General features: G+C 39.7%; 1 non-coding gene across 1 annotated transcript; it reads left to right on the top strand.

Annotated features, from left to right (window-relative positions):
- The first annotated feature begins 17,286 nt into the window (after nt 1-17,286).
- LOC111819865 (U6 spliceosomal RNA) lies at nt 17,287-17,393 on the top strand. The gene has a single exon (XR_002823437.1). It is a non-coding gene; the product is annotated as a U6 spliceosomal RNA (small nuclear RNA).
- Nucleotides 17,394-18,968: the final 1,575 nt, after the last annotated feature.

Raw genomic sequence — 18,968 nt, forward strand, 5'->3', positions numbered from 1 at the left:
CAAATGTTGCCCTATGACAATGGTTAACAATCCCACAACACATCAACAATATCCTTACTCAACCCTGGGTTCCCTATCACCAGCTTCCTTGTCCCCTTCTGTTTTCTGGCCCTTGAGACTAGCCACATTTTAAATGCTCAATAGCCACATGTAACTAATGGCTACCATATTCCATATTGAACAACGCAGTGATAGATCATCTAGGTATAAAATTCTAAGTTGATAGTTAAATTCCATCAGCCCTTTGGAGATACATTTCTGGAATCTATTGCTAGTAGTACAAAGTCTGATATCATTCTAATTGTCATTCCTTTATAGATAATTTTACCCTCTCCCATCCCCCTTTGGTTGCTTCAAAAAAAATTTTTTTGTCTTGACTGTTCTGCACTTTCACCATAATGTTACTGGAAGTTAATTTCTTTGTATTCTTCTGCTGATGATTCAGTGTGCTGTTCAAAGTGAAGACCCATGTATTTTTTAAACTTGAGAACAGTTTTCAATCATTTTTACTAAATAATGCTTCTCCCCCAGTTTTTCAATATCTACTTCCAGAATTGGTATCAGACACGTTTGATCTTCTCATTCTATCCTCCAGATATTTTCACAGCTCTTTTATAATTCCCATCTCTTTATTTATCTCTATGGTATTTATACAGAATTTAGAATATTTCTTTAGTGTTTCTTCTATATCAAATCTGCTTACTAAATGTACATTGGGTTTTTTAATTTCAATGACTACTGCAGTGCAATGAATTGCTTTTATATGGACTTTCTAGCTGTCTTCATTATCTAGTGTTGCTATAACAGAAATACCACAAGTGGATGGCTTTAGCAAAGAGAAATTTATTCTCACACAGTCTAGAAGGCTAGAAGTCCAAATTCAAAGTGCCAGCTCCAGGGAAAGACTTTCTTTCTCTGTTGGCTTTGGGGGAAAGTCATTGTCATTAATCTTCCCCTGGTTTGGGAATGTCTCAGCACAGGGACCCACAGGTCCAAAGGACTTGCTCTGCTTCTGGTTCTGCTTTCTTGGTGGTAGGAGGTCCCCCTGTCTCTCTGCTCAAGTCTCTCTTTTATATCGTAAAAGAGATTGACTCAAGACACAACCTAATCTTGTAGATTGAATCCTGCCTCATTAACATAACTGCCTCTAATCCTGCTTCATTAACATCATAGAGGTAAGACTCACAACACATTGAAAAATCACATCAGATGACAAAATGGTGGACAATCACACAATACTGGGAATCATGGCCTAGCCAAGTTGACACATATTTTTGAGGGACACAATTTAATCCATAGCACTAACCATGATCTTGTAACTCCCATTAAATGACTGACTGGGACTATGCAAATAAGGTGCATGGAACCCTTGTAGGGGATTGGTTAGTTTGTGGTCTTGGGGGGACACTTTGAAATTAATAAGGAGCTTGCTATATAACCAGCTTCCCATATAACCAGCTTCCCTGACAGACGTTTTAGAAAGAAACAAAGAGAGAGAGAAGGAGCTAGACACAGAACAGCAACAGCAAGAGCAATAGCTGCTCGAGTTGGCAGGAACCAGGAGACCATCGAGAGATGGCTGCAGTGGGGTTGCCAACCCACGGAGCTAAGAGCTGTAACACTTGCCCAAGCAAGGCAGCAAGCAAGGCCCAGTGGTGGCAAGCAAGTAACAGGTTGTAACCTGTTACTTCCTAATATATCCCATAATTGTAAGTACAGTTCCTGAGTTCTGTGTGATGTTGCAGGGAATTACTGAACCCAGAGACAGGAGGAACTGTACTGAAGGGAGGGTGTCTTAGGCTGGGTTCTCTAGAGACAGCAAAACCAGTAAGGTGTATAAATATATACAGAGAGATTTATATCAAGGAAATGACTCATGCAATTGTAGAGGCTGGAACATCCCAAATCCATGGATCAGGATACAGGCTTCTCCTGATTTACATAGCCTCAGGAGTTGGCAAACCCAAGATCGACAGGTTGGAGAGAAGGGCTCTTGCTCACGGGCTGTGAAGATTAAGGAATCCCAAGAACGGCAGATAAGCTGCTAGCTCAAGTCCCAAGAACCAGAAGTCAGATGAACAAGAGGCAGCTGCAGGATCCAGAGCAGGCAAAAGCCAGAATGTCCACTTTGGATGCAGGCCACACACCCAAGGAAACTCCTTTCAACTGATTGGGTGCTCACAGCAGATCCCATCATGGGGGTGATCACATAGAAACACTGAGAATCATGGCCCAGCCAAGGTGACACACAATCTTAACCATCACAGAGGAGGAGTGGTTAGTGTTAGAGATAATGGGATGTTACAGCAGTTTGGAGAAGTGGGACATTTGGGACATCTTTAACCTCCACCTCATAGAAACCAACTTTGTGCTGATTCTTATAAAAGAAATGATTCATTTAACTATCTTTTTCATTCTAAAAATTCTACTTATTTCTGTTTAAAATATATCTTTTTAAAAGTGCTGCCACATTTTTTTCATTATACTTTCTATTGCTTCTTTTATCTCCTTAACTCTTCTGCTTATTTTGTAGTTCTCTTCAAGTTGTTCTATTAGCTCCAGCTCTCCATTTGTTGCATTTGCAGACTCAACCTCATTGTATCTCATTTCCTCATTGGATTTATAACTTTTCACTGTGAATTTGTTTCTAGGAGGGGTTGTGGCATACGTGTTAGGTTGTGAAAGTGTCCCTGTAGTGAGATTTTGTGTTTGTTTTTATAAGGGATCTAGGAGTTTCAATGGTTCAAGAATGGTTATGTATTACTTTCTCAGCTTGGAATTTCTTCATCAAGTTGATAGTATAATTTTGGACCACACATCCATAGTTTCTGAGTTTTCATTTCTTAATCATAGAGTTTATTTATTTATTTTTTTATCTCTGTTCTCAGGAGGACAAATTTCCTTGCTCTTTCCCATGGAGAATGTTTTATGGTCTCTTCATGGTGCCAGGCTTTATACAGGAGCTTATATCTAGCCCCTTAACTCCTAGGACTCATGCCTCACATGTGTGTGAAAACCCCAACCCCTGGGATTTATATTTGGTCTCCGTATCCTCAGGAGCCATAGAAAATGAACTCCTACTTACTGTTGTGGCTTGGCTTTTAGTTCTCTTCTTACTCTGGAAACTTGAGTTTTCCCTTTCTTTTCTTCAAGCTCAGTTTTATAATTTTTTGATAACCCTTTTCCATAATTTCTGTTTATCATGGAAAGAAGGGCCTATGTGTCATCTAAATCTACCATATTTCCAGAAGCTTTCCATTCATTGTTTTTGTAATTTAAATAAAAGGCGAGAAAAGCCTTCCTTCCATTGCTTACACATACTTCATATTCCCTGTTGTTGTTGTTAGGTGCCATTGAGTCAGTTTCGACTCATAGCGACCCTATGCACCACAGAATGAAACACTGCCCAGTCCTGTGCCATGCTCACAATCGTTGTTATGCATGAGCTCATTGTGGCAGCCACTGTATCAATCCATCTCGTTGAGGGTCTTTCTCTTTTTCACTGACCCTGTACTTTACCAAGCATGATGTCCTTCTCCAGGGACTGATGTTTCCTGACAACGTGTCCAAAGTATGTAAGATGCAGTCTCACCATCCTTGCTTCTAAGGAGCATTCTGGTTGTACTTCTTCCAAGACATCATATTCCCTGTAGTACTTCAAATAGTCTTTTCAGTTTAAGTGTTGTTGAAACCAGTTATTATGTTGTTACCATAGGTCTCGAAAGAAAGCCATTTGTAGACTTTCCTTGTTGAGGGAGAAGAGAAGAAAAGGCTAGATATGGTGGATTTAGAATCAGACAGGGTTTAAACCTTAGCCAGACTCCGTAGCTATATGACCATGAGCTTTGGAATGTAAGCTCCGTGAGAGCAGACACTTAATGTCTGGCGCAAAGTAAGCCAACAATAAATATTTGTGGAATGGATAAATAAGCAAATAGCTTTAATTCTCTGAGACTTTAGTATCCTCATCTGTAAGATAAGTTACACATCGTTAGGTTGTGCAGCTTAGAGGTAGCGTGTGTGAAGTGCCAGGCATAGAGTAAACCAACAAAAACCAAACCTGTTGCCCTAGAGTCAATTCCAATTCATAGAGACCCTATAGGACAGAGTAGAATTGCCCCACAGGGTTTCCAAGGAGAGGCTGGTGGATTCAAACTATCGACCTTTTGGTTAGCAGCCAAGCTTTTAACCACCATGCCACCAGGGCTCCAGGCAGAGAGTAGGTGCTAGAAATACTTACTGTATGTGAGTCTAGAAAAAATGAGAAGCATAGTTTGATTCAATGAGTGTTCAATGTGGATTATGAGAGATTTTATAGCTGGATTTCTAGGAATCCTTATGTGCTTTATGAATTTCCCAGTCATTTAGATATTTTTGTTCATCTCCACAAATCTTCCAATTTAGCTATATCTTTTGACGAAGACGGCTGTCAAAATGGAATGTGGTTCTCATGGCCGTTGCACAGAATTCTTATCTCCCTGCCCTTCATGTTATGTCCTTCATGTACTCCTTCTCTCACAATTAGTGTTTGTTTTTCTGGTTATCCTTTCACATTATAAGCTGGCATCTAGCTTACTGTCTGTTGTCATCCTGAGCTTTCTCTCAACATCTGTTGAATGCATTAATAAAGACAAATTTGGCCTCAAATCTTGCCTTCTCACCCTCACTTGTTCCTGTAATTACATTGTCTCTGCAACTTGAGACCATTGCTGAAATAATTTTTATCCTTCAGTGGCTTCCAAATGTCTGTATACCTTTGTTATTTACCTTGCTTTTCTATAATCTTAGATCTACATATGATTTAGAAGAACTTGATGGACTGAGTTTATTTGGTTTAGCCTTTTTAATATATGTGCTAATTTTTTAACTTCTGAACAATCCATTACACTTTCATTAATTATCTACCATGTGTCCAAAACTATGCCAAGTACTGTGGGAGCATAGAACAAAGTAAAATATTCCATCTCTGACTTTTACAAGTTTTATCAGGGAACAAACCACAGATGTCCTTATAAAATAGTATTAAGAAATGTATAGTTAAGTGGGGAATTGGCTCAAACTCTGAGTGACACATAAATTCTGAGATGAGAGAGATCATTGTGGGCTACAGTAGTCTATGTTGTGAGAGGGAAGATCTGAAAGGGCAGGAGGAAATTGCAGATGTGGCCATAGGTAGCCCCAAGCATGGTGTCCCTGTGGGACAGGAAGGAGACTCAGTGTTCCAGAGCAGAGTTTATGCTGGATGGTTAAGGTGGGCAGATTATAGAAGGCCTTAATAGGATGAGAGATGCTCTTCCCAGAAGAAAGCATATAAAGAAACAGATGGCAGACAAAACATTTATATGCCAGTTTGGCTCATCTTTAGTCTTCCAGGTCCTACACCATCATCCAACCCATACAAAATTCATACGCACACCAGCTGCTCTGGACTGGTCAGTGTCAACTGCAGAGAATTCTCTCTCTCCATCCAAGATGGCTTTACCTTGAATTCCCAAAAGGGTGTACATCCTCTTCTTTAGCTTATTCTGGTAATAGCCACACAGCAACAACAACTCTTCTGAGTGGGCCTCCTGTCCTTCTGTACTTTTTTATGTCTTTGAACTAAATTTTAATGGTGGGAGGAGATTGAGAGACTTGTCATTTGGACTAGAGAACCATATCTGCGATTGCACAGAAACCATGTGCTCCCTGGCACTTCCCATGAACCATCCTCAGCCATCCCTTGGCCAGCAGCAGCTCATGGGTTTACTGTCCACTGTCACAGGGGCTACTTGAGCCTTAATAGTGACCAAGTGCCAGCTAGCCATTGGTTAACAGTAGAACGGTGAAGAAAGCTGTGCTTCTTCTTAGGGAACAGCTGATTCTAAGAAATATATGTATCATTCCCTTAAAAATTTCATGCTTCTTTTACTGCCATCACTTCCTTGATTCTTCCTCCCTTTCATTCTCAGGCATAACAAGTTCTACCGTTATTGCACCTTTAAGAACTGCTAAGGAACAAAAGGAGTCCTGGTGGCACAGTGGTTAAGAGCTCGGCTGCTAACCAAAAGGTGGGCAGTTCAAATCCACCAGCCCCTCCTTGGAAACTCTATGGGGAAGTTCTGCTCTGTCCTATAGGGTCACTATGAGTCAGAATCAACTCAACGGTAACAGGTTTGGTTTTTTTTGTTTGGTTGGTTCAGGAACAAAAATGAAAAAAAATAGTTCTTACCACTTGATATAAAGATATCACAAGTAATTCTCACGAGTGAGATATGTTAGTTTAGGTAGGAACAGCTAGGATTAATCAGGAATATTTTATTTTTGGAATGAGCTTGACTTGCTGGATTTTACTCAACTGCAGTAATATCTGCAGTGGCGACCAGTGCTTCACCTGGACCTAGACTCCATGGGGTGTGAAGTAGCTCAAAGAGCTTTTCACAAAACTCTTTGGTTTTCTGTCATTGTAATGTTTTAAGCGACGTGACATGAACAGCGGGGAATGGTATGCTGGGATGGAATTACTCTGGTTGGAAATGGAGGAGTTAGAAAAGGGGTTGCCTTGGGTTTAACTTAAGTAGCCTGCATGGAGTGATATAAAGGACTAGCACACACATGCACACACACTCACACTCACATGCTTCACCTAACCTTTGCCCTGATATCCAGGAAAATGGCCTGATTCTTACTCTGAAGGGATACTGGGAAGATAACAGTAAAAATCAATTAGTCGATGAATTTCAAGCAGAGCCCCCACAATGCTGTATCGGGAATCCTGTTTTCTTTGCTTGGCCTCCTCCCCCACGGTGTTGTATTAAAGGTCCTGTTTCCTTTGCTGGGCTTCCCCCTGCCCCCAGATTTGCATTTGAATCCTATTTTGCTTGGAGGTTATATGTAAACCCCATTTTGCCTCGTAGTATAATTAAGAATGTTGCTGACCTAACTTGTATGAACTCCCTACTTATAAATCCCTTAAAAGTAACTTGCCTGCCTGCCCTTGGGGAGCAGTCTTGGCAGCAGCAGTTCCGACTGACTCCTTTTCCTTGTACAATGAAATAAAGGTGCCTTTCCTGTTCTCCCACGTCGGTCTCTCATTTATTGGCCAGTACGAGTCATGCCGAGCAAGAACCTGGGGTTTCCACCTGGTAACAAATTAACAAAAACAACAACAGTAAAGAAAAGGAAGTATGGCTTCTCCAGACCTTTCTGGCCATTGTATGACACTTACAATATTAACTCCTTTATTTTCCTCTGCCCACTTGCCACACTGTCTGCCTTAGTCTCCTAGGGCTGTCACAACAAAAGACCACAAAGTGGGTGGCTTTAAGGAACAGAATGGGATTTTCTCAGTTCTAGAGTTTAGGAGTCCAAGTTCAGAGTATCAGCCATGTCAACTCCTTGTGGAGGCTTTGAGAGAAATTGTTCCAGGCCTCCCTTCTAGTTTCCTCGGTGTCCTTTGCTGCTTATAGATGCATCTGCCTTCGTCATTACATGGCCTCTGTCTTCCTTCTGTGTGTGTGTGACTTTTTCTGTGTCTTTTCTCCTCTTTTATGTAAGATGCCACTCACAAAGATTAGAATCATGGCCTGCCCTACTCTGGCATGATTTAATTAATTTAACTGAAAACACCTGCAAAGAAAAACCCTGCTTCTTCAAACAACGTCACATTCATGGGTGCAGCAGTTAGAACGTCAACATAACTTTGCGCGGGGGCGGGGCACAATTTAATCCATAACACCATCGATGTTGTAGGCAGCAGCCAACACAAGGGTCTTGCCGATGTCTAAATTTCGGCACTGGCTGATTTCATTACCCCTTCCTTGACTGTGGAGCCTCTGGGTGGTGCAAATGGTTAACGCATTCCATTGCTAACCAAAAAGTCGGTGGTTTGAGTCTACCAAGAGGTGCCTTGGAAGCAACACCTGCCAATCTACTTCCGGCAATTGAAAACTCTGTGGAGCACAGTTCTACTCTGAAACACATGAGGTTGCTGTGGGTTGGGTTTGACTTGGTTTGGTTTTGGCTTTTTCTTAACTGTATCGTATGCAAAAGCTGATCAATGAATAGGTGCCAGGGACTATTTTTGAGACCGCCCTCCGCCACACCTCCTCAGGTTATACAGATGCTATGAATTGGCCACAAGCAAAGAAACTGTGTAGACTATAGGAAACTCATCATCAGATACCATCTTGGAGTTCACAGTCATGGCTGCCCTCTGGGGCCAGATGCCTGACCATTGCTGACTGTGCAGTGAGAGCACAAAAATGGGGCTGTTCAGGGAAACTTGGAGGTGCGGCCAGTTCTGCTGCACCTGGGATCTTATTTACATGTGACAAGTGGTAAATTTCAGTGATAGCAGTTGCCTTTTGGTTGAAAATAAAGTTCTTTGTTATGCAACAGATGGTTGTGATCGTTACTTTTGATTTAGGCAAATCTACAAGGGGGAAAATAAGCCCACCAGGTCTGGAGGGGAAAGAAAAATCTGAATATTAAGATCTGAATCCAATTCCCTAGAAGCTGGTCAGAAATTAGAAGAGGAGACCTTATTATTATTATTTTTTAAAATTTCTGTTGGTTTTTGTTTTATTTTGTTTTTGTTTTAAATGGACATGACTCTAGGGCTCATTAACAGGTATGTGAGCAATACCTTTTTCATTTTCCATTTTTGTATTCCTGAGTATAGAGCCTATTGGATTGTAAACCTCTGACTTAAGAATGGGCTGTTTCTTTTTCAACAGAGTCCACCTCTTATCTACTGGGTCCTGATTACACTTTAAGGCTGATTGTGGGGAATGAATTAAAAAGTCCTTTGTAGGGTAGTGCAGTGTTGACCAGAAGAAGAAAAATCTATTTTTATTGGAGGAAGGAAATGTATTAAGTAATGAGAGTATAAAGTATAGTTGATAAGAGGGTTTGTGAAGGCTTGGCCAGGCAGTTTGTATGTTTCATTTATTTATTTAACAAATAAATACCAATAAAGGTCTCTGCATTAACACTGTTCTAGATGCTTGGGATACATGTGAACAAAAGACCAAGATCCCTGTCCTTCTGGAATTTAACTTCTAGTGGAGGAGACAGACACTAATGTGAACATAATAAATAAATACATTATATTGCCTGTTTGAAGGGGTAAGTACTGCAGAAAAAAATACAGAGCATGGAAGGGAGGGTCAGGAGTGCCCAGGATGGGGTAAGGTGGCTGGGGAGTGAGGAAGAGTCACGGGATTACACAGAATGATCAGGCTGAGTGTCGTCGAGAAGGTGAGCTCTGAGCAAAGACTTGAAGGAGGTGGGGGCTTTGCTGTTAGGTGCTGTTGAGTTGGTTCGGACTCATAGCAACCCTATGTGCAACAGAAGGAAACACTACCCAGTCCTGCACCATCCTCATAATTGTTGTTATGTTTGTGCGCATTGTTGCTGTCAGTGTGTCAGTCCATCTCATTGAGGGTCTTCCTCTTTTTTGCTGACCCTCTACTTTACCAAGCATGATGTCCTTCTCCAGGGACTGATCCCTCCTAATAACATGTCCAAAGTACGTGAGACGAAGTCTCACCATGCTGGTTTCCAAGGAGCACTCTGGCTGTATTTCTTCCAAGACAGACTTGTTCATTCTTCTGGCAGTTCATAGTATATTCAATATTCTTCTCCAACACCATAATTCCAAGGCATCAATTCTTCTTCAGTCTTCTTTATTCATTGTCAAGCTTTCACATGTATATGAGATGACTGAAAATATCATGGCTTGGGTCAGGTGCACATTAGTCCTCAGAGTCACATCTTTGCTTCTCAACACTTTAAAGAGGTCTTTTGCAGCAGCTTTGCCCAATGCAATGAGTCATTTGATTTCTTGACTGCTACTTCCATAGGCATTGATCCAAATAAAATGAAATCCTTGATAACTTCAATATTTTCTCCATATGAGGGCATTAGCCAGGGAGAAATCTGGAAAGAGTATTCCAAGCAGAAGGGATAGCCAGTGAAAATCCCCAAGCGTGGAGCTTGGTTGACATTCCAGGGACTGAAAGGGGGCCAGAGTGGCAGGAGTCAGTACAGGAGGGTACAAGTGAGGTCAGAGAGACAATGAGGGGGGCCACATCACATAAATCCTTGTAGGCCACCGCCATCTTGAGTCTTTACTCTGTGGAAAGTGGGACCCACTGCAGGGTTCTGGACAGAGGAGTGACATGATCTGACTTATATTTTAAAGGGATTAATCTGGCTACTCTGTGAAGAATAGATGGTTGGGGGACAAAGGCAGAAGCAGAGATACCAGTTAGAAAGCTATGGCAGTAACCTGCGTTGGGGTGGCAACAGGGAGGCAGTGAGAAGTGATCCAGTTCTGGAGATATCTTGAAGGTACAACCAGCTTGGTTTCCTGATGGATTGACTATTGGATATGAGGGAAAGAGGGAAGAAGAGAATGACTTCACATTTTTTGTCCTGAGCACCTGGAAGGATGTAGCTGCCATTACTAAGAGTTGAGGTCAAAATAGATTTTGGAGGGAGGAACAGGAATTTGGCTTTGGACGTGTTTCATGTGAGATATTTATTAGATACCCAGGTGAATTTCTGATAATAAGAATTAAATATACGAGTTTGGAGTCTGGGAGAGAGGTTGGACGGGATGAAGAAAAGATAAGTTTCAAAAACTGAGCCTTGGGGCAGTCCATCATTGAGACGTTGGCGAAAGAGGGGGAAACTTAAAGGAGGCTAAGAAAGTGCTGTTAGGAAGATAGAGAACTAGGAGGAAGACGAAGAGTGTGTTGCCCCAAATGCTATATTAAGGAGAAACGAGTGGTCAGCAAGCAAAAGGAGGACTGAGAGTTGACTACTGAATGTAGCAACCTAAAGTCATTTGCGAGCCTCATCAGAGCAGTGGAGTGGTGGAGTGGTGGAGTGGTGAGAAGTGAGAGACTGATTAGAGTGGGTTTAAGAAAAGAATTGAAGATAACAAACAGCACCTTTATTTTTTAAGGAGTTTTGCACAAAGGAGAGCAAAGAAATGGGATGGCAGCTAATGAAGGGAGTGGAGTCAAGAGAAGGATTCTTTTAAGATGGGAGAAATAATTACATGTTTGTATGCTGCTGACAATAACCTAGTAGGGAGAGAAAAATTAATGATGCAAGGAAAGCAGGAAGAAATTGCTGGGATGCTTTGAGTGTCCTGTTGACTTGCTGGATTGTGGATTAGATGCTTAGAGATCAAGCTGCCATCTTGGGCCACGAAGTAGCATACTAAGGGAAAAACAGCAAAATGGATATAGCCTGGATCTCATCAAGAGGCCATCTACAAGCTTCTATTTAAGCTCCGGATGGCCTATTTTTGGACCCTTTACATCTAAGAAAAATAAATCTCTGTCTTTTCTTCCAACATGTTCTCAAGAAAAATTTCTAACATATAGAAAACTTGAAAGAATTGCACAGCAAACACGCACCACTTAGTTTCTACAGTTAACAGCTACTTTTTCTATGACATATTTATCCATTTATCCATCCCTGTATCCCTTGCATTAATTCCCTTGCAGCAATAATTTTTCTCTCCTTACTGGATTATTGTTATCACCATACAAACATGTAATTATTTCTCCCATCTTAAAAGAATCCTTCTCTTGACTCCACTCCTTTCACTAGCTGCCATCCTATTTCTTTGATCTCCTTTGTGCAAAACTCCTCAAAAAATAAAGGTGCTGTTTGCTATCTTCAATTTTTTTCTTAAACCCACTCTAATAAGTCTCTCACTTCTCACCACTTATTTTTGGCCTGACACTTTCAGGGACTGCAAGGAGGCTCGCATGGCAGAAGTCAGTGTGAGTAGGGGCAAATGAAGTTAGAGAGGCAATGAGGGAACCAGATCCAATTTCATTCCAAAGTAAATGTCAGACAGCAGTACATTTCACCCCTAAACACCTGAGCATGTAGCCTACTACCTAGAGTTTAGTATTTATTTACAGTTTAAGTTTACATAGAATGAAATACTCAAATCTTATGGTAATATTTGATGAGTTTTGACAGATGCATCCACCTGTATATCCAAATTCTTATCAAGATACATAACAAAACCATCACTCCAGAAAGTTCCCTCATGCCCCTTCCCAGTAAACTCTCGCCACCACCCCTTCTCCCCAGAGGCAACTACTGTTCTAATTTTCTTCACCCTAAATTACTTCTTCTTGTTCTGGAATTTCAAATAAATGGAATCATGTTGTATATACTCTTTTGTGTAAGACTTCATTCACTCAGAAAATATTTTTGAGATAAAGCCTTGTTGTAACATTCATCAGCAGTTCGCTTCTTTCTATTGGTGAGCAGTACTTGTGGTATGAATACACTACGGTTTGTTTATCCATTCTCCTGTTGATGGACACATGGGCTGTTTCCAGGTTTTGCTTATTATGAATAAGCCTATTATGAATGTTCTTGTACAATTTGTTTTACAGACTTGCATTTTGATTTCTCTTGTGAGGAACTGCTGGGTCATAAAATAGTTATATGCTTAGTTTTATCAGAAATGTTTTCAGAGTGGTTGCACCGTTTTATACTCCCACCAACAATGTATCCACATCATTACCAACGCTTGGTGATGTCAGTCTTTTTAATTTTAGCCCCCCTAGTGAGCATGTAGTAATACTTCCTTTCGGTTTAATTTACATTTCCCTGTTAGCTAATCATGTTAAATATCTTTTTATATGCTTATTAACTATATGCATATATGTATATATCTTCCTTTGTGAAGTACTTGTTCACACCTTTTTCCCATTTATTTAATTGTTTGATTTTTTGTTATTGAGTTTGTCAGATACTTGTTTTTCAAATGTAAGTTTCCTTAAATAATGGTTTTTGATGATCAGAAGTTTTTAATTGTGATGTAAATCTATCAAGTTATTTTTCATTTGTGGTCATTGCTTTCTGTGCCCTGTCCAAAAGAAAGTTTGCCTACCCCCAGGTTGCAAAGATAACCTCTCCAGTTTTCTTCTAGAAGCTTTATAATTCTACCTTTTACAGTTAGGTCTATGATCCATCTTGAATTAGTCTTTGTGTATGGTATGAGGTAAGGAGTCAATGTTCGTTGTTTTCCATATGGGTATTTAGTTATTTTAGGCCCATTTGTTGAAAAGAAAATTTCCCTTTGGATTGCTTTGGCACCTTAGCCCAAAATCAAATGACTCTAAATGTGGATCTAATTCTGGGCCCTATGTAGTATTCTAAGGAGCCCTGGTGGCGCAGTAGTTAAATGCTTGGCTGCTAAGTGAAAAGTAGGCAGTATGAACCCACGAGTCGCTCCACGGGTAAAAGATGTGGCAGTCTGTTTCCGTAAAGATTTACAGCCTTGGAAACCCTACGGAGCAGTTCTACTTTGTCCTATAGGATCGCTGTGAGTTGCAATTGACTCGACAACAATGGACTGTATGTTCTATTCTATTGATCTATTTGTTGATCCTTATACCATTACGTATTGTCTTGACTTTAAGTCTTAAAGTTAGACAGTTTAAGTTTTCCAATTTCTTTCTTCCTTTCTATGATTTATTTGGGCATTCTAAGTCCTTTGCATATCTCTATAAATTTTATAATCAGTTTGTCAATTTCTATAAAAATCCTGGTAGGATTATGATTGGAATTATGTTGCAACAGCTTTATAGATCCATCTGGGGAGAATTGCCATATTAACCATATCAAGTATTTAATCCATGAAGATGGTAAATTTCTTCATTTATTTAGATCTTTTTCAATTTCTCTCAGCAAAGTTTTATAACTTTTAATGTAGAAGTCTTGGATGTCTTTGCTTTTCAGAAATTAAATTCTAAGCATGTATATATCTATATGTATGTACATATGTACATGTTTTTTAATTTCAATTTAATTTTTATTTACTACATATGACTTTTTCATTGTGGCAAGTATATATATAATAAAACAATTTCCATTTCAACATTTTTTATATGTATCATTCAGTTTGAATTGAACTGTTTTATTTAATTCCATTTTCAAGTATTTGCTACTAAAAAAAAAAACCCGTTGCCATCGAGCTGAACCCAACTCATAGCAACCCTATAGGACAGAGTAGAACTGCCCCGTAGGGTTTCCAAGGAGCGGCTGGTGGATTCAAACTGCTGACCTTCTGGTTAGCAGCCAAGCTCTTAACCACTGCACCACCAGGGCTCCCTTCTGTACTTGTACACAAAATACACAAAATAACAATTTCAAAATCTTAGTGTGTTAACACGTTTTATGGACTTGCATTTGCATGACTCTTGTGAGGAATTGCTGGGTCATAAAACAGTTATATGCTTAGTTTTGTAAGAAACTATTGGAAATATCCATAAACACTTTACCTTTTTTTTCACTTAATACGGTAGCATTTTCCCATACCCTTAAAGATTACACAAGAACAAGATTTTTAATGGCTCCATAATTTCATCATATGTTTATGTACCATAAGTGTGTTTGTGTACCATAAGTCTATTGAACTGATAGCCTGTTGTTCAACATTTAGTTGTAAACCACAAACAATGCTGTAATGAGTTTCATTGTGTTTGGCGTTGATTATCAAATTTCACTAGTGCTACTCATGATTATGGAGCCCTGGTCGTGCAGTGGTTAAGAGCTATGGCTCTATTTTTTTGTGTGTTTGCTACTAGTACACAAAATAAAATTGATTTTTGAATAGTTATATTTGTGTGATCTTGTTAAGTTCATTCATTAGTTGTAGTAGTTGTTTTGTAGATTCTTTAGGTTTTTTTTATGTAAACAATCATGTCATCTGCAAATAAAGACTATTTTTTTAAAAAAGAAATCTGTTTCATTGTGATCAACACAATGAAGCTTATCACAGCATTACTTATAGTTTCCAACTAAATGTTGAACAACACAGTCTCAGTTCAACAGACTTATGGTACTTAAATATATGATGAAATTACAGAGCCATTAAACATCCTGTTCTTGTGTAATCTTTAAGGGTATGGGAAAATGCTGCTGTACTAAGTGAACAAAAAAGATACAAAATGTTTTATGGACATTTCTGATAGTTTCTTATAAAACTAAGCCTATAACTCTTTTATGACCCAGCAATTCCTAACAAGAGAAATGAAAATGCAGGTTCATAAAACAAATGTTAAGACACTAAGATCTTGAAATCTGTTTTTCAGCACAATGTAACTTAGTCTATTCTGATTATTTGGTGGTGTAACAGTTAAAAGCATGTCTGTTAACTGAAAGATTGGCAGTTCCAACCCACCCAGGAGCTCTGCTGGAGAAAGACCTGGCTGTCTGCTCCAGTAAAGATTACAGCCAAGGAAACCCTATGGGGCAATTCTACTCTGTCACATGGGGTTGCTATGAGTCAAAATCGTCTTGAGGGTACCAAACAACAATAACAAGTGTCTTAACACGGCAAAAATTTGTGGCTCACGTGGGTCAACAGTAACTTGGGAATCTACCATCTTGTAGCTACCCCATCTCAGATACATGGCCCCCTTAATTGCTGCTACAGGGGAAGAAGGACTGGAGAACAGCCCGGAAGTGACAGAGAAAACTTCTGCTCACATTTCACTGGCCAATACTAGTCCCATGGTCCTTTTCAATTGCAAGGGTTTAGGCATAGTCACCCTCAGGAGCAGAAGAGGAAATTAACACGATATTGGTGAACATCAGTCAAATCTCCTGCTGTGTGATTCCAAACTTTTGCTCAAATATAAAAAAATTTAAAATATTATGCTGGACAGCAAACTATGTCTGAGGCCACATTTGCTCTACAGTCCATAAGCCTGCAACCTCTGATTTAGACACAGAAACTTACATTTAAAATCAGTTTTCAAGATAAAAAAAATTTGTGCTCACACAAAAGTGCTTTGAAACTACACAAATTACACAGAAACAAGGAAAAGATCCCAGCATCATTGAGAAGAACAGAAAAGACTATTATCTAGAGGCCAGGCATTTTGCAAAATTTCTGGAAGACAGAAAGAAGATAGATTCAGATTGATGGACGTGCTCAGCAGAGACAACTAACCTGCAAGTCAACACAAGGAGAGTAGATGGCTGCATGAACGTTAAGTGGATGAATGGACAGTTTTCAGTGGCACCTCTGAAAACTACCAGCCTTGAAGTGACAAGGCTGGAAGCACAGATGTGGCTAAGGAGTACCTGGAGGGAGTCCCTGAAGGACTTTAGGAACCAAGTGACCAGGGTTCTGCACTCTGAGCTACTGGCTCTAACTCCTGCTCATGACAGCACACCTGTAAACAGGGGAGTCTACTAGCACTGGAGCCAGAAGGTGAGCAACAGAGCCATGGAGAGAAGGTGAGCCAGGACCTCAGCTGATCCCAAGAGGCCACAGCCAGCATGGGAGAAAAAGTCAACCAGCACAGCAATGGCTCCTTGGATGACCTCAGCCTCCCTAGTAGTCTTTTCCTGACTTTCCTGGCAAATGCTGCTCTGACTTCTGCATTTCTTCTACAGCAAGTATTTACTGAATGCCCACTGTAGGCCAAGCAACACGGTAAACAGGCTAGACACAGAGCCTGTAAGACTCCACCAGCATTCCTGACTTGCTAATGCTGAAAGGCAGTTTATCTTGTGAACTATCACAGTCAAATCAAAATACAGAGTGATGCCCACACACCTGCTACCAAAGCAACCCACAGTGCTAATCAAATAATGAATAACCTAAGCTCTCCAGTAGAAGTCATATCATCTAACTCTACTGTTGATATTAGTCAGAAGGCTCTCAATGCGACATGGGGAATCATATCAGAATCACCTGGGTAGTATTTGTTATGGAATGAATTATGTCCCCCAAGATATGTGTTGTAAATCCTAACCTCTATGCCTGTGGTTATGATCCCCTTTGGGAATGGGTTGTTTTTGTTATGTTAATGAGGCAGGATTAGTATAGGGTATATCTTGAGTAATCTCCTTTGAGATATAAAAGAGATTAAACAAGCAAGCAGAGGAGAGATTGGGGAAGAGAGATGTCAAGCCACAATAAAATTGCCCAGGAAGAGAAGTTCAGAAACGACAAGGACCTTCCTCCAGATCCAACAGAGAGAGAAAGCTTTCCCCTACAGCTGGCATCCTGTATTCAGACTTCTAGCCTTCTAAACTATGAGACCAGCACTTGTCTGTCGGTTTGTCATACTGTGATGGCTTGCAAGTTGCTGTGATGCTGGAAGCTATGCCACTAGTATTTCAAATACCAGCAGAGTCACCCATGGTGGACAGGTTTCAGCAGAGTTTCCAGACTAAGAAAGAGTAGGAAGAAGGAGCTGGCAGTCTACTTCTGAAAAAAATTAACCAGCAAAAACCTTATGAGTGCTTGCTTTGGCAGCACATATACTAAAATTGGAACCATACAGAGAAGATTAGCATGGCAGCTCCATAAGGATACAATGCAAATTCGTGAAGTGTTCCATATTTTTAACACATCCTACCAAAACCTCTGGGAAAAAGCAAAAGCAGTGCTCAGAGGTCAGTTTATAGCAATAAATGCACACAGCCAAAAAGAACAAAGGGCCAAAATCAAAACATTAACCCTACAACTTGGACGAGTAGAAAGAGAGCAGCAAAAGAAACCCCCAGGCACAAGAAGAAAGGAAATAATAAGAATTAGAGCAGAATTAAATGAAATAGAGAACAGAAAAACAATTGAAAGAGTTAACAAGACCAAAAGCTGGTTCTTTGAAAAGATCAACAAAATTGACAAACCATTGGCCAAACTGACAAAAGAAAAACAGGAGAGGAAGCAAATAACCCATGTAAGAAATGAGACGGGTGATATCACAACAAACCTAACTGAAATTAAAAGAATCATTACAAAATACTATGAAAAATTGTACTCCAACAAATTTGAAAACCTAGAGAAAATAGACAAATTTCTAGAAACTCACTACCTACTAAACTAACACAATCTGAGGTAAACTACTAAATAAACCTATAACATAAGAAGAGATTGAAAAGATAATTTAAAAATTCCCAACAAAAAAAAGCCTTGGCCCTGATAGTTTCACTGGAGAATTCTACCAAACTTTTAGAGAAGACTTAACACCACTACTACTAAAGGTATTTCAGAGCATAGGAAAGGATGGAATACTCCCATACTCATTCTATGAAGCAAGCATAACCCTGATACCAAAACCAGGTAAAGACAGCCAAAAAAAGAAAATTACAGACCAATATCCCTCAAGAACATTGATGCAAAAATCCTCAACAAAATTCTAGCCAATAGAATTCAGTGACATATCGAAAAAATAATTAACCATGATAAAGTGGGATTTATACCAGGTATGCAGGGATGGTTCAACATTAGAAAAACAATCAATGTAATACATCCATTAATAAAACAAAAGACAAGAACCACATGATTTTATCAATCGATGCAGAAAAGGCATTTGACAAAATCCAACACCCATTCATGATAAAAACTCTCAGCAAAATAGGAATAGAAAGGAGATTCCTCACCATAATTAAGGGCATTTATACAAAGCCAACAGCCAACATCATCCAAATGGAGAGAGTTTGAAAGCATTCCCCTTGAGAACAGGAACCAGACAAGGATGCCGTTTATCACCACTCTTATTCAACATTGTACTGGAGGTCCTAGCCACAGCAATTAGGCTAGATAAAGAAATAAAACGCATCCAAATTGGTAAGGAAGAAGTGAAAGTATCTCTATTTGCAGATGATATGATCTTATACACAGAAAACCCCAAAATATCCACACAAAAACTGCTGCAACTAATAGAAGACTTCAGCAAAGTATCAGGATATAAGATAGATATACAAAAATCAGCTGGGTTCTCTACACCAACAAAGAGAACTTCGAAGAGGAAATCACCAAATCAATACCATTTACAATAGCCACCAAGAGGATAAAATACTTAGCAATGAATCGAACCAGAGAAGTAAAAGACCTATACAATGAAAACTACAAGACACTACTGCAAGAAACCAAAAGAGACCTGCATAAGTGGAAAAACATACCTTGCTCATGGATA

Source organism: Trichechus manatus, unplaced genomic scaffold (assembly GCF_000243295.1).
Source record: "Trichechus manatus latirostris isolate Lorelei unplaced genomic scaffold, TriManLat1.0 scaffold00019, whole genome shotgun sequence".
Classification (NCBI taxonomy): domain Eukaryota; kingdom Metazoa; phylum Chordata; class Mammalia; order Sirenia; family Trichechidae; genus Trichechus; species Trichechus manatus.